General features: G+C 38.6%; 1 protein-coding gene across 3 annotated transcripts in view; it reads left to right on the forward strand.

Moving 5' to 3' along the window:
• Nucleotides 1-17042, forward strand: part of SIMC1 (SUMO interacting motifs containing 1) — a 92464-nt gene that overhangs the window by 16521 nt on the left and 58901 nt on the right. Inside the window, exon 1 of one of the 3 annotated variants that reach the window (XM_077937457.1) lies at nt 16569-16698. The exons of the other annotated variants lie outside the window; for them this stretch is intronic. The gene's annotated coding sequence lies outside the window, so the exon portion shown is untranslated. Of the gene's footprint in view, nt 1-16568; nt 16699-17042 lie in introns of those variants that run through there. 3 annotated transcript variants of the gene reach the window in all.

Raw genomic sequence — 17042 nt, forward strand, 5'->3', positions numbered from 1 at the left:
ATAGCTATGGTTAAAAATCTGATGAAAGTCTACCATAACCAGAAAATGACAGGGAAATTTGATTATTTTTGTAGCATACAACATAGTAACCAGAATTGTGACTGACATATTAGATTTTTAGGAATTTTATGTAATATTGGAAGAAACATATCAATAATATACCCATAAATGTAATTAATAAAAGATCTTGTATCACTTATCATTTGACACTGCTTTCTGTACAATTCAGTATCTCAAATAAGCCTGACTTAGTTCAGTATCTCTCTTTTATAAAGCTTTGAGAAGTTCTAGGACCCTCTGGTACATCCCAAAGTTAGTTCAAGGTCATAAAGACTTAATTTAGAATGTGATCCTGGGGAAGCCTGCTAACAATGTCAAAAGATTCAAAACATGATTACAGATCACTGTGAAACAATAGTCATTCATTTAACTGGAGTGATAAAGGCTTAAAAACAATGTAGAAAGTTACATGGATATATTTTTTAAAAATTATTTTAACTCTTTGAAAGCTCAGTTTTCCTAAGTATTCAGAAAACCTAATAAAGACAGTATAAGAAATTATCTTGACAAAACATTAAATCTTTGTTTTTGAGGCCAGTTACCAAAAATGTAAAGAAAAACTTCTTATAGTATGATTGCTGCTTCTTATGGGAAGCCTGTTTAGGTAAACTGGAAGTCAAGCCTGATGAAAAGATACTTGAATTTAATCAGACACAGGAAGAGTGTGTCCAAGGTTGTAAGCTTATACACCATATTATAGAGAACTTCAAATAGGAAAACTAGTAACTTGAGTAAGGGAATAGGAATACTGTTGTCCCTCGGTATCTGCAGGGCATTGATTTCAGAACTAACTGCAGATACCAAAGTCTTCCCTTCCCCAAGTCCCACAGTTAGCCCTTGCAGAACCCACAGATGCAAAAAAGTCAGCCCTCCATATACATGGGTTTCACGTCTGAAGAATAGTGTATTTTCAATCCATGTTTAATTGAAGAAAATTCTCATGTAAGTGGACCCACACAGTTCAAACCCATGTTGTTGAAGGGTCAACTGTACCTAGCTCTTAGTAAAGCATGGGAAATGTTTGGGTTACATGGAACAATTGAGGCACATCAAGAAAGCCAGGGCCAGGCACTGTGGCTCATGTCTGTAATCCCAGCACTTTGGGAGGCCGAGGCCAAGCTGATCACTTGAGAACAGGAATTTGAGACCAGCCTGGCCAACATGGCGAAACCCTATCTCTACTAAAAATACAAAAAATTAGCTGGGTGTAGTGGCGCACTTTCGTAACCCCAGCTACTCTAGAGGCTGAGAAAGGAGAATCGCTTGAACCCAGGAGGCGGAAGTTGTAGTGAGCCAAGATCGCGCCTCTGCACTCCAGCCTGGGCGACAGAGTGAGACTGTCTTTAAAAAAAAAAAAGTAAGAAATCCAAGAGCACAGAATCAGGATATACTGGAGGAAAACATAATTTTTCTAGGCCTTCAAGATAGAACATTTCAGTGTCAGGCCATAAAAGCAGAGTTAGAGCTGGAGAAAAAAGTTACAGAAGATGAAAAAGTTAAAAGAGAATTATCACCTGACCCAAACAAAAAGATATACCTTCTCAAGGAGAGAAAGCGAAAGACCAAAAGGCAGAAATGTCAGACCTGCAAATCACATTAAACAAGATACAGCAAAAGTTTAACTACTGAGATATGAATCTGAGAAGCTTCCACAGGAAAACTCTACCTCAAAACATGAAATTACCATTTTAAATGAAGAAGATTCATTTTAAAACTGATATTAGAGAAATGAAGACTGAAAAACAAAAAAAAAAGCTGCAGTTCAGAAGATGGTTGAAAATTTAAGAAACAAAGAATTAGGTCAAAATCTCTTGCAAATTTTATTAAAAGCAGATTAATACTCCAAGAAAACATTGTTCTAATATAGGAGATCAAAATTTTAGTTTTCATATCAATGTGTATATAAATGTATATACACACATATGTTTCTTAATTGAAGCAAAGTCTTTAGAACAACTTATAAGTACGTTTCTTCTAATTATAGCCAACTTGGTCACCACAAATTTCTTTTGTAAATTCATCCTTCGCAAATTTTCCGTGACATACTCAGACCTTCTATGGCATGTTTAGACCTTTAGTTTTGTCCTTCTTAAATAATTAGTCATTTTACTTAAGGATAAAATTTAATTTCTTGCCTTATTTCTAAGACAACAACAAATCTAAGACTTGCTTATTCATTTTAAAAACAGCTTTTCTAAAAAGAAACACTACCACATGAAATGCACACATTAATTATAGGATACATCCCGGTTGTATATGTATTATGGAAACCTTCCAGATATTAGATTATAAAATATGGTGTTATCAATTGTGTCAATCATTTTAAAATAATTATCTTTTCTCCAATTATTTGTAACTCTTTTTTTTTTTTAGAATCTCACTCTGTTACCCAGCCTGGAGTACAGTGGCAGAATCATAGCTCATTGCAGCCTTGAACTCCTAGGCTCAAGTGATCTCTTGCCTCAAGTCTCCTGAGTAGGCAGGACCATAGGCATGCACCACCATGCCTGGCTAATTTTTTAAATTAACTTATTTATTTTTTGGTAGAGACAGGGTCTCACTATGTTGCCCACACTGGTCTTGAACTTGCCTCAAGTGGTCCTACCACATCAGCCTCCCAAAGCACTGGGATTACATGTGTGAGCCACCACACCTGGCCTGTAACACATTTTTATACCAAATTATTTACTTGTGTTTCTGGGTTTTCCATTATGTTTCATTGATTTCTTTATTCAATACCATAACTTCCCTGTTTTATTTTTATAGTTTGATATATCTTTTGGGATTTCATAAAGCAGTATATGTGTTAGGCTGTTCTTGCATTGCTATAAAGAAATCCCCGAGAATACTCATCTCTCACCTTATGCAAAAAATCAATTCAAGGTGGATCAAAGACTTTTATATAAAATTTTTTTTAAATTAAAAAACAGAAGAAATACCTGAGACTGGGTAATTGATCAAGAAAAGAGCTCACAGTTCCAAAGACTGTACAGGAAGCATGGTGCCAGCATCTGCTCACCTTCTGAGACTTCAGGAAGCTTACAATCATGGTGGAGGGCACAGTGGGAGCTGGCACATCACATGGCGACAGCAAGAGAGTGAGAGTGGGGGTGCAAAGGTGCCACAGACTCAAACAACCAGATCTCGCATTAACTCGTTATTGTGAAGACAACACTAAGCCATGAGGATCTGCCCCCATGACCCAAATGCCTCCCACCAGGCCCCACCTCCAACCTTGGGGATTACAATTCAACATATGGGGAATACAATTCAACATATGGGGAATACATACATATGTATGTATGTGTCTCCTTACTAATTTTCAAAAAAAAAAAAAATCTTGGCTATTTGTGCCCATTTATTCCCCCAAATGAATTTTAGAATAATTTTGTCAAAGACTGCATTAGATTGTTTCTTTGAGTCATATAATTATTTGTTGCATGGGGTTGTCCTATGCACTGTAGGATATTTAATAGCATCTCTGACCTCTACCCGCTAGATGCCTGCCAGTAGTAACCCCTCAACTTGTGACAATAATCAGAAGTGTCTCCAGACATTGCCAAATAGCCACTGGATGGGGGGTGAAATTGTACCAGTTCAGAACCACTGCATTAGTTTTATAAGTTAATTAAAGGAGAATTAATGTCTTTACAATATTGTCTTTCTAAGCAGAAGTACAGTATAACTTTCATTTTATGAGATTTGCTTCTTGGTGATCAGTAAAACTGTAAGACTTCCTGGGGTTTGGTGCCCTTTTGTGGAGCTAGTGTTTTGATTCTGAATGACTATGAGCTATGTAGGGTTAAACATATCAATCATGGTAAGCATCACATAATAAGAATAGCTGGCATTTATGCCAGGCACATGTCAAGTGCTTTACTTCGATTAACTCATCATCTTCGCTGCAACCTCATGAGGTAGGTAGTATTATTATCCCTGTTTGGTAAATGAGGAAACTAAGGTAGGTTCAACGAGATGCTAACTAGTAGAGCAGGTTTACCACCACTTGTCTCCATCTTTAAGATCCTGGGGCAAACTTTCAAACCTCATGCCAGGTTTCCAAGGGAACATCGGGTGGAGATGCTAGTAGTAAATGGTTAAGTGGAAAAAAGCAAGTCACAAAATATAATTCTATTTTTTAAATGGATGGTTTTGAAAAAATAGACCCACCAGAGTTTTTTAATCTGAAAATTGTTTTTCAAAACTCCTTTTTTGTTTTTTTGGTTTTTTTGTTTTGTTTTATTTTGTTTTAGATAGAGTCTCGCTATGTCACCCAGGCTGGAGTGCAGCGGCACGATCGCGGCTCACTGCAACCTCCACTTCCCGGGTTCAAGCACTTCTCCTGCCTCAGCCTCCTGAGTAGCTGAGATTGCAGGCATACACCACCACACCAAGCTATATATTTTTTTTAACTCTTATCAGGTACTTTAAAAAATTACCTTCTCTTTCTCAACCCGTTCCCCCAAATATTATAAGTTAGTGAACTTATTAATATAATATTCAGTACAGCTGTATGGAGCTGCCATAGAATAGAAAGCAAAATTCATCTACATTTTGAATTTAATACATCAGATGTGAAATTAACTTGGGTCTTAAATCAAGTTCAGCTTCCTTGTAAGCCTACAGATTACTTCCAACATCCCTCATTCATCCTGAGCTGTCTTTGGGAGGTTGGTGGGTCTGGCTACCCATGAAGGCAAAGTGTTCCTTCCTGACTGGAAGGAATTTAGTTTTGTATTTTTACGTTAGCTAATTTGTAAAGTATTACCTTATTCCAGTGGGTCTTTTAATAACAGCTTTATTAAGGTATAATTCCATACCATACCATAAAATTCTCTTAGTTGTGCAGCCATCACCACTATCTAATTTTAGAACATTTACTTCATTCCAGAAGGAAACCATGTACCCTCCAATGGGTTCTCTGGTTTGCTTATGTTTTAAAGGTGCATAATCATATCATTCAAAAATTAATTTTTCCTATTTTAAATTATAAACATTAGGCTGGGCACGGTGGCTCACACCAGTAATCCCAACACTTTGGGAGGCTGAGGTGGACAGATCACTTGAGTCAGGAGTTCGAGACCAGCCTGGACAATATGGTGAAACCCCATCTCCACTAATACAAAAAATTAGCCAGGCATGGTAGTCCAGCTACTTGGGAGGCTGAGGACTAAGAGTCGCTTGAACCCAGGAGGCAGAGGTTGCAGTGAGCCAAGATGGCTCCACTGCACTCCAGCCTGGTGACAGAGCGAGACTCCATCTGAAAAAAAAAATTATAAACATTATTTTTAAATTGTAAATAGACCAGGCGTGGTGACTCAGGCCTATAATCCCAACACTTTGGGAGGCTGAGGCGGGCGGATCACTTGAGGTCAGGAGTTCGAGACCAGCCTGGCCAACATGGCGAAACCCCATCTCTACTAAAAATACAAAACTTAGCTGGGAGTGGTGGCATGCGCCTATAGTCTCACCTACTCTGGAGGCTGAGGCATGGCAATTGCTTGAACCTGGGAGGTGGAAGTTGCAGTGAGCCGAAATCGTGCCACTGCACTCCAGCCTGTTCAACAGAGCAAGACTCTATCTCAACACTAATTATAATAATCATAAATTGTAAATAGTGGTAGGAAATTCTTATGTAAGAACCTGCCCCTGTCTATTTCTACTCTAGATTACTACAGTTTTTGTGTATTGCTCCAGAAATTTTCCCTGTGTGTGCACAAACATATATAGGTGTATAATTTTTTCCCAATGGGGTCATACTAACTTTTTTAAACTGCTTATTATAGGCATTAAAATAAAAGCAAAAAGAAAATTTATATATATTAATATATATAATTAGTATATATGTTTTAAAATTAAAAATATATATAATAGACATTTTAAAAATTCGTACCACATTCAGACCATTATTCATTTTGCTCACAATAGTATTCCCAGTGCACAATATGGTGCCTGGTACATTGTAAGTATTCATTCAATAATCATTTTATCAGCTGCATGTTATTCTAATGTTAAAAAATGTTATTCTAATGTTAAAAAGTCATGTTAAATTACTCAGGAATAGAAAACCAAACATCGTATGTTCTCACTTATAAGTGGGAGCTAAAGATGCAAAGGCATAAGAATGACTTTGGCAACTCAGGGGGAAGGGGTGAGAAAGGGGCGGAAAGACTACAAATTGGGTTCAGTGTATACTGCTTGGGTGGTAGGTACACCAAAACCTCACAAATCATCACCAAAGAACTTACTTGTATAATCAAATACCACCTATTCCCCAAAAACCTATGAAACTAAAAAGAAATTTTAATAAAATTTTTAAAAACCTAAATTAGCCAGTCTCTTGATTTTAATTTTTTTGCTGTTAGACTATGATATGATGAATCCTCTTGCATAGTCATTAAAATACGACTTTTTTCTCTGCATTTTATGGTTAAAAAAGGAAAAAAATGTTTGTAGGATTTGTAGGACAAGTGGACAAGTTCCTTGCAGTGGAATTTTGAGGATAAAGAGTAACATGTCTTTTTTATTTTAATATATACCACTATTGTGGACATTATGTCATTCCTTCTGAGATCCTAGTGTCTGAATTTCAGAATACTAGGAGTGTACAGAACTCCCACCTTCAGAGATACAATCTACTTCTGTGTAAAGAAGCAGAAATGGCAGATGCTCACTTTCCCAGGCTCCATTGCACCTAGTGCTAAGATGTGGGACCTAGGTTCTACCAGAAGCTGGTGACGGGAAGAAGCAGGGCCCAGGTGAACTCCAATTTAGTGAAGATGGCAGCAGCAGTGTCAATTATATGCAGCAGTAGTAAAGTTCTTTGTTTTTTTCTTTCCTTTTTTTTTTTCAGATGGAGTCTTGCTGTGTCACTCAGGCTGGAGTGCAGTAGCACAACCTCAACTCACTGCAACCTCCACCTCCTGAGTTCAAGTGATTCTCCTGCCTCAGCTTCCTGAGTAGCTGGGATTACAGGTGCACACCACCATGCCTGGCTAATTTTTGTATTTTTAGTAGAGACGGGGTTTCATCATATCAGCCAGGCTGGTCTCAAGTGATCCGCCCACCTCAGCTTCCTAAAGTGCTGGGATTACAGGCACAAGCCACCACGCCCGACTGCTTTTTCTATTTCAAATGAAGTTATGAATAATCTTATCTGTTACTTTTTAAAATCCCATTGGAATTTTGTTTGTAATTATTAAGCTTATAGATCAATTTGGGTAGAACAAATGCTTTTTAAAATTTAGATTTTTGTTATAAAAGGTGTATGATGGCTGGGTGGCTCATGCCTGTAATCCCAGCCAGCACTTGGGAAGGCCGAGGTGGGCAGATCACTTGAGGCTGGGAGTTTGAGACCAGGCTGGCCAACATGACAAAACCCCATCTCTACTAAAAATACAAAAAGTAGCCAGGTGTAGTGGCACACACCTGTAATCCCAGCTACTCTGGAGGCTGAGGCAGGAGAATCACTTGAACCCGGGAGGCGGAAGTTGCAGTGGGCTGAGATCATGCCACTGCACTCCAGCCTGGGTGACAGAGCAAAACATAAAAGGAAAAAAAAAAAGGTTTATGAATAAGTAATTTAAGTAGACCTATATTCAATAAAGAAATAGAATCAGTAATTATCAGTAACCTTCCACAACAGAAAGTACCAGGCCCAGATGGGTTGGCGAGTGAATTCCAACAAATATTTAAGGAATAAATGATATAAATTCTCAACAATCTTTCACAGAATAGAAGCAGAGGGACTACTCTGTAACTAACTCTGTGAGACCAACATTACACTAATACCAAAACAAGACAAATTATAAGAGAAAACTACAGACCAATATCTTTTATGAACACAGATGCAAAAATCCTCAATAAAATATTAGCAAATCAAATCCAACAATGTTCAAAAAGAATTATACATCGTGACCAAGTAGGATTTCTCCCAGGTATGCAAAGTCAATTCATCATTTAAATCCATTAATGCAATTCACCCCACATCAGTAGGCTAAAGAAGAGAAATCACATGATCCCTTCAATAGATGCCAAAAAAGGATTTAACACCCATTCATGATAAAAAAAAAAAAAACAACAACAACAACAACCTTCCAGCACACTAGGAATATAGGAATACAGGGGAACTTCAGAAAGAACATCTACAAAAACCTGCCACTAACATCATACCTAACGGTGAAAAACTTGAAGCATTCCTACTAAGATCAGGGATAAGGCAAGGATGTCTCCTCACTACTCCTTTTCAGCATTGTACTGGAGGTCCTAGCTAATGCGACAAGAAAACAGAAGAAAAGAAAGATACAGGGCCGGGCATGGTAGATCACGCCTGTAATCTGAGCACTTTGGGAGGCCAAGGCAGGCAGATTACTTGAGGCCAGGAATTCGAGACCATCCTGGCCAACGTGGTGAAACCTTGTCTCTACTAAAAATATACAAATCAGCCAGGCATGGTGGTGAGCACCTGTAGTCCTAGCTACTTGGGAGGCTGAGGCAGAAGAATCACTTGAACCCAGGAAGCAGAGGTTGCAATGAGCTGAGATTGCACCACTGCGCCCCAGCCTGGGTGACAGAGTGAGACTCTGTCTCAAAAAAAAAACAAAAGATATGTGGATTGGGAAGAAAGAAAATTGTATTTGTTCACTGAAGACATGATTTTTCTATGTAGAAAATCTCAAAGAATCTAGAAAAAACCTCTTGGAACTAACAAGCAATTATAGTGAGTTTGCAGAGCACAGGGTTAACATACAAAAAAGTCAGTTGCTTTCCTATATACCAACAATGAAAAAGTGGAATTTGAAATGAAAAATACATTACCATTTACATTAGCACTCTCAAAAATTGAACAAATAGACATAAATATAACAAAATATCTACAAGATCTTTATAAGGAAAACTACAAAACTGTGATGACAGGTATCAAAGAAGAACTACATAAATGGAGAAATATGTTAGTGAATAGGAAAACTCAGTGTCATCAAGATGTCAATTCTTCCTGATTTAATTGGTAGATTCAATGCAATCCCAATCAAAATCCCAGCAATTTGTTCTGTGAACATCAACAAACTGATTGTAAAGTTTATATGGAGGGACAAAAGATTCAGAACAGCTGTCTTAGTTCATTTTGCATTGCTGTAAGGGAATACCTGAGGCTGAGTCATTTATAAAGAAAAGAGGTTTGTTTGACTCATAATTCTGCAGGCTGAGCAAGAAGCATGGCACCAGCATCTGCTTCTGGTGAGGACCTGAGGAAGCTTCCAGCCATGGCAGAGGCGAATGGGGAGCAGGTATGTCTCATGGTGAGAGAAGGAGGAAGAGAAAAAAGAACAATCATATTTTGAAGAAACTATGAGTGAGAACTGGCTCAATCCCTTGAGGATGGCCATGACATTTATGAGGGATCCGTCCCCATAATTCCACCAGGTCCTCCCTCCAACATTGGGGATCAAATTTAACCTGACACTTGGAGGGGCCAAATATCCAAACTGTATTATTCTTTCCCTGGCCCCCTAAATGTCATATCTTTCTCACATTGCAAAATAGAATCATCCTTTCCCAATAGTTTCCAAAGTCTTAACTCATTTCACTATCAATTAAAAAATGCAAAATCTCCTCTGAGACTGAAGGCTAATTTCTTACAGCTGTGAACCTGTAAGATGAAAAGCAAGTTATTGAAATCTAAGATACAATGGTTATACAGGCATAGGGTAAACATTCCCATTCCAGAAGGAAAAAAATGGCCAAAAGAAAGGAGTAATAGGCCTCATGCAAGTCCAGAATTCAGCAGGGCAGACATTAAATCTTAAAGCTCCAAAATAATCTCCCTTAACTCCATGTCCTGCATCCTGGGCACACTGGTGCAAGGGGTGGGCTCCTAAGGCCTTGGGCAGCCTCACCCCTTGGTTTTACTGGGGCACAGCCCATATGGCTACTCTCACAGGTGGGAGTTGTGCCTTTGGCTTTTCCAGGCTGAAAGTACAACCTGCTGGTGGCTCTACCACTCTGGGCTCTGGAGGGCAGCAGCCTTGTTCTACTAAGGAGTACCCCAGTGGGGATTCTGTAGGGGCTCAAACTCCACATCTCCCCTTGGCACTCCCCTGGTAGAGTCTCTCTGCGGGGGCTCTGCCCCTGTGGCAGTCTTCTGCCTGGGCATGCAGACTTTCTGATATATCTTCTGAAATCTAGGTGGAAACTGCCAGAATGCACTCTCGCATTCTGTGTGTCTACAGACTTAACACCACAGAGAAGCTGTCAGGGCCTCTGATTGGCAGCCTGAGCCATGCCTGGGGCCTGAACAGCCTGAATTTGGATTGGGCTCCTGAAAGCATTCTGTCCTTCTAGGTCTCTAGGCCTTTTCCCCATTGTCTTGCTAATTTCTTTTGCAAGTGGTTGCTCTTCGGCCCCTTTAAATTTCTCTCCTAAAAATGCTTGTTCCTTCCCTACCACAGGATTGGGTTGTAAATTTTTCAAACTTTTACACTCTGCTTTCCTTTTAATTTTAAGTTGAAACCTTAGATCAGCCCTTTGCTCCCACATTTGATTGTGGACTGTGAGATTTAGAACAAAGCAATGATACTTGCTTTTACCGCTCCTATTCAGATGGTGCTGGAAGTCTCAAATGGTGCAATTAGTTAAGAAAAGGAAATAGGCCAGGCATGGTGGCTCATGCCTGTAATCCCAGCACTTTGGGAGGCCAAGGAGGGAAGATTGCTTGGGCCCAGAAGTTCAAGACCAGCCGGAGCAACATAGGGAGATACCATTTCTACAAAAAAAGTAAAATAGGAAAGGGGAATAAAAGGCATACAGATTGGAAAAAAGAAATGAAACTGGCCGGGCGCGGTGGCTCAAGCCTGTAATCCCAGCACTTTGGGAGGCCGAGGCGGGCGGATCACAAGGTCAGGAGATCGAGACCACAGTGAAACCCCGTCTCTACTAAAAATACAAAAAATTAGCCGGGCGCGGTGGCGGGCGCCTGTAGTCCCAGCTACTCAGGAGGCTGAGGCAGGAGAATGGCGGGAACCCGGGAGGCGGAGCTTGCAGTGAGCCGAGATCGCGCCACTGCACTCCAGCCTGGGCAACAGCGTGAGACTCCGTCTCAGAAAAAAAAAAAAAAAAAAAAAAAAAAGAAATGAAACTGTCCCTATTTCCAGATGACATGATTGTCTATGCAGAAGATCTCAAGGAGTATACCCACCCCCAACAACAACAACAACACAGCCCTCCTAGGACCTAATTGAGTGAGTTTAACAAGGTCACTGGATACAAATTCAACACAAGCCTTGACCAGGAATTTTTTCCTTCAGGAGTATAGCCAACTTAGAAGGACTCTCCACTGAAAAACAAACAAACAGGATTCTGACTGAAACTAATTTTTCCTGCTAGCCAAGCTGGCAAGAATTAACAAAAGTCTCCAAAGAGTAAAATTAACCAAAAACTGTGAGAAGAAACTAGAGTGATAGGCAGCAAATCCTATTATCAATACCGTAAGTGGGTGATAAGCTTTGGGTCAGTCGTTTGCTGGTATAGGTGAATCTGACACTTCCAATTTATTAAGTCCAAAGCCCCAAAAGAAAAGTGTTCTGGTTTCTGAGCTTTCTTTGTTTTGCTCTAAAATGTGAATAATGTTCACTTCACAATGTCTGAAAATAGGGTTAATTAGGAGGCCTGATGGAATTGTTTCCTAGTTTCACTCTGCAGATGCCAAATAATGGGACGCCTTAGTAATCTGTGTTTCTCCTCCCTCTGGTAATCCAACTGTTAAAATTAGAAAGATAATTTGTTATCTGTGAAAGTTTAATTGGAGCAATATGTGATGGAAATGCAAATTACTTAATTAGGAGTTAGGGAGAGTATGAGAGAATAATGAAAAATTAACAAATATTATTAGATTAAATTTATTTATTAATCATGTGTTGGATCCAAGTACCTTATAGCTAACAAGGATACAGGATACAAAAAGAGGTTATTCTCAAATGGGGAAGAAGATAATTAAGTATCCTGCAAAATGCCTCATGATATGTGCTAAAGTAACATTAGTATGTACAGTGTGCTATGAAACTATCAAAGAGGGGAGCAACTGACTTCTCCAAAGTTTGAAGAGCAATGCAGTTGGATTCTATTTCCAATCTGTGAAACTCCCTCACCATACCTGTTAAAGTACTCTCTGAGGGCCCAGTGAAAAACCAGGCAGATACCAGAGAGGAATCTATTCATATAAGATAGCTGCATAGGGTGATACCTGTGACTTTGTGGCTTTTTTAACTGATTGCATTCCCCAATCATTTGCAGTTTGGGTGGCAGAAAGCTGAGATTTTATGGACTTGAAATGTTAGGGGACAGAGGTCAAGGCTGGCAAAGCAAGAAATTACAGAAGAATCCTTGCAAACAAGAAAAATCGTGAGAAGGGTGAACCACAAAATTTTAGTATAAGGACTGCTCAGGTGCTTGGCTGACAGCCAAATTATGTAGGCACAACAGAGGACCCCTCTGCCTCAAGAGGCCAGGTTAAAACAACAGCAGCTGGAAACCATAAGAATAAAGATATCAGTACCTATATTGTACAAGGGAGACAAAGTTTGCAGTTCAAATCTAGGCAGGTTAAGTATTAATATCTACTAGAACAACAACAAAAATCCCACAGCAATTCTTAGAAGAACACAGTTAAACCCAGTGTCTAGGCATGCAAAGAAACAGAAGTGTGAATCGTACTCAAGGAGGGGGAAAGGGCAGTCAATAGAAACTGACTCTGAGTGAGCCTAGTTGTTGGATTTAACAGAAACTTCAAAGCAGTTATTGTAAATGTGTTCAATGAGATAAAATATGACATCAATGAGTGGGTAGAAAATCTCAACCAAGAAATGGAAACTATAAAAATGGAAATTTGAGAGTTGAAAAATACAGTAACTGAAAATTTTTTAAAATCTAAATAGCTTCAACAGTAGATTAGAAAACAAAGCAGATTGGCAAAAGAAGCCATGAAGTTCAAGCTAGATCAATAGAAATCACCCAGTTTCAAGAAACAGGGGAGAAAAAGCCGGAATAAAGTTGAAAAGAGGTAGGTAGGGCACTATCAAACAATCCATTATAGGTATAATTAGAGTCTTAGAAGGAACGGCAGCAGTAGATTATAGAAAATGTTTTAAAGAAATAATGACTGGAATTTTCTCACATTTTATGGGAAAAAATTAACTTACCCAAGAAGTATAGCAGACTGAAAGCAAGATAATCACAATGAAAACCACTTACCGACTATCCAGAGAAAAATGGTATATTGTACATAGGGAACAACAGTGCAATTAACACCTCACTTCCTTTTTTTTTTTTTTTTTTTTTTTTTTTTTGAGACGGAGTCTCGCTCTGTCGCCCAGGCTGGAGTGCAGTGGCCAGATCTCAGCTCACTGCAAGCTCCGCCTCCCGGGTTCACGCCATTCTCCTGCCTCAGCCTCCCGAGTAGCTGGGACTACAGGCGCCTGCCACCTCGCCTGGCTAGTTTTTTTGTATTTGTAGTAGAGACGGGGTTTCACCATGTTAGCTAGGATGGTCTCGATCTCCTGACCTCGTGATCCGCCCGTCTCAGCCTCCCAAAGTGCTGGGATTACAGGCTTGAGCCACCGCGCCCGGCCAACACCTCACTTCTTATCAGAAACTGTGAAGGTCAAAAGACATTGGACCAACATATTCAAATGATGGAAAAAAGAAAGCTTTCAGTCAAGAATTCTGCATCTGGCAAAATTATCCTTCAAATATAAGGGGAAAATAAAGACATTTTTGGATAAACAGAGATGAGAGAATTTTTCACTAGTAGACTTGCACTATAAGACATTTTGACTGAAGGGAAATGACACCTAAATGGATATTTGGATCTACACAAAGGAATGAAGAGTACATGAAATTGTAAACGTGTGTAAAACAAAAATAATGATTTTTTGTTATGTCTTAATATCTTTTTACAATGTATACAGATAATACACAGGATAACCTCCCAATCTCAACCTCCCAGGTTCAAGCAATCCTCTTGACTCAACCCCTCAAGTAGCTGGGACTACAGGCACGCACCACCATGCCCAGCTAATTTTTTTTGTAGCAATGGGGTTTCACCATGTTGCCAAGGCTGATCTCCAACTCCTGAGCTCAAGCAATCTGCCCGCCTTGGCCTCCCAAAGTGCTAAGACTACAAGCCTGAGCCACCATGCTGTGCCAAGTAATTCAGTACATTTTCTAAAATTTTCTAAAGTACACTGGAATAAATTGAATTTATACACTGTAGTCCCAAGAGCAACCATTAAAAATATGATGAAAAGAGATATACATAGAAAACCAATAGAGGAATTAAAATGGAATGCCAAAAATTATGTGACTAGCATAAAGGGAGGTAGGAAAAGAGGGACAGAGAAACAAGTAATGGATAGAAGAAATAGGAAAGAGACGGTATGATCGTAGATTTAAAACTGAACATGTAAATAAGTGTAAATAGACCAAAATTCTAAACAAAAGGCAGAGATTGTCAGACTGGACCAAAAAAAAGCAAAAACCAAGTATGTGCTAACTGTATGAGATGTACTGTCTATATGAGAGACATTCTACGTATAAAGATGCAAATACACTGAGAGTAAAAGGATAGAAAGAAATATACCATGCAAATAGTATGCACTAGAAATTTGTAGTAACTCTGTTCTTACCAGAAAAACAAGACATCAATACAAGGAAGATTTTTGGAGACTATGAGGAATCTTTCATAATGATAAAAGAGTTAATACATTAGGAAGTTATGAGAATTACATGTGTATATGCACCTAATAAATATAGTTTCAAAATACGTGAAGCAAACAACTGAACTAAGAGGGAAAACAGTCAAAGTTAGAACTGTAGTTGGACACTTTTCACTCTGTAACTGATAATACAACTGGATCTCCCCCCACCAAAGTAAAGAAATCAAAGATCTGAAAAACACTATTAGCTACCATGACCTGATTGATATTTATAGAACTGTAACTAACAAATACAGAATACACTTTTTCTCCCTAAGTACACAAGGAAGATTCACCAGGGTAGGCCATGTGTTAGGACATAAGTCTCAGTGTATTTCAAAAGATTAAAATCTTACAGAGTATGTTTTCTGACCATAATGGAAGTAAATTTGAACCAGATGATAATAAAATGAGTACATATTAAAAATTGTGTCCTTCAGAAAAATTCACATACTTTTTGAAATTGTGGGATGAAGCCAAAAGTAGTCATTACAGTGAAATTTTTAGTTTTAAATGTTAATGTTAGAAAAGAAAAAAGTCTAAACCTAAGCTTCCATTTAAGAAGCTGGAGAAAGAACAAATTAAATCTAAAGTAGAAAGAAGGAAATAATAAAGATAACAGAAATAGATGAAATAGGAAACAGATTAAAAAGATCAATAAATGTCTAGCTAGATTTATCAGGGATTTAAAAAATGTTACCAATATTGGGAATAAAAATAGGAATTGGGAATAAATCTATACAGAGTATAGAATTATAAAGTTGATAAGGGAATATTATGAACAATTTTATGCCAATAAATTTGATATTTTAAATGAAATGGACACATTTCTGGAAAAACACAAGTCATAAAACTAACACAAGAAGGCAGATAAAATATTGATAGCCCTATGTCTACTAAAGAAATTGAATTTGTAATTTTAATTTGTACCTTTCCTGAAAAGCAAATTTCAGGTGCAAAGAGCTTCACTGGTGAATTTCACCAAATATTTAAGAAAGACATAGTACCATTCAAACACAACTTAAATAGAAGGGGTGGGACTGTTTCTCAAGTTATTTTATGAATTCAGTTTTACTCTGATAACAAAAACAGAAAAAGAAATTACAAAAAAAGGAAATTACAAATAAAAATCCCACATAAACATGCAAATTTATTTTTCTTAGAGACAAGGCCTTACTCTATTGCCCAGGCCAGAGTGCAGCCTTGACCTTCTAGGTTTAAGCAGTCCTCCCTTCTAAGCTTCCCAAGTAGCTGGGATCACAGGCATGCACCACCCCGCCCAGCTAGTTTATTTATTTATTTTTTTTTTTTGTAGAGATGAGGTCTTGCTTTTTGCCCAGGCTGGTCTTGAACTCCTGAGCTCAAGAGATCCTCCCACCTAGGCCTTCCAAAGTGCTGGGATTACAGGCATGCGCCACTGTGCCCAGGATAAATATGCAAAAATTATTAACAGAATATCAATTCACTGAAGCCCATCAATATAGGAAAAGAACAATACATCATAACCAAGAGAAGATTTCCCAGGATTGCAAGGTTAATTTAACACTAGAAAATCAATCAATATAAATTCTGATATTAGTAGAACAAAAAATCATCATCATCTTAACAGATGCCGAAGAAGCATTTGACAAAATTAAAAGCTATTCCAAATTTAAATTCTGAGTAAACTAGGAAAAGAAAGGAACTTCCTTAAAGGCATCTGTGAAAACCCCACAGCTAGAATTATACTTAATGATGGAAGTCTGAAATTCTTTCTTCTAAGTTCAAGAATAAGCAGGGGAGGCAGAACAAGATGGCCGAATAGAACCCTCCAGCAGTTTCCCCCCAGCAAGAACACCAACTTGAACAACTATCCACACAAGAAAACACTCTCATAAGAACTAAAACACAGGTGAGCAATCACAGTACCTGGTTTTAACGTATTAAGGAAAGAGGCACTGAAGAGGTTAGGAAAGGTAGTCTTTAATTGCCTATACCACCCCTCCTCCATCCTCCAGCAGTGCAGTATGATGTGGAGAGAGAATCTATGTGCTTGGGAAAGGGAAAGTGAAGTGATTGTGGGAGTTTGCATTGGAACTCACTGCAGCTCTGTCACAGCAGAAAACAACACACGGCAGAATTTGGCTGGTGCCCACAGCAGGAGCATTTAGAACACACATAGCCAGAGGCAAATCGTCCATCCTAGCAGTCGGAACTTGAGTTCCAGCTAGCCCCACCACCATGGGCTAAGGTGCT

The sequence above is a fragment of the Macaca mulatta genome, chromosome 6, assembly GCF_049350105.2.
Source record: "Macaca mulatta isolate MMU2019108-1 chromosome 6, T2T-MMU8v2.0, whole genome shotgun sequence".
Lineage (NCBI taxonomy): Eukaryota > Metazoa > Chordata > Mammalia > Primates > Cercopithecidae > Macaca > Macaca mulatta.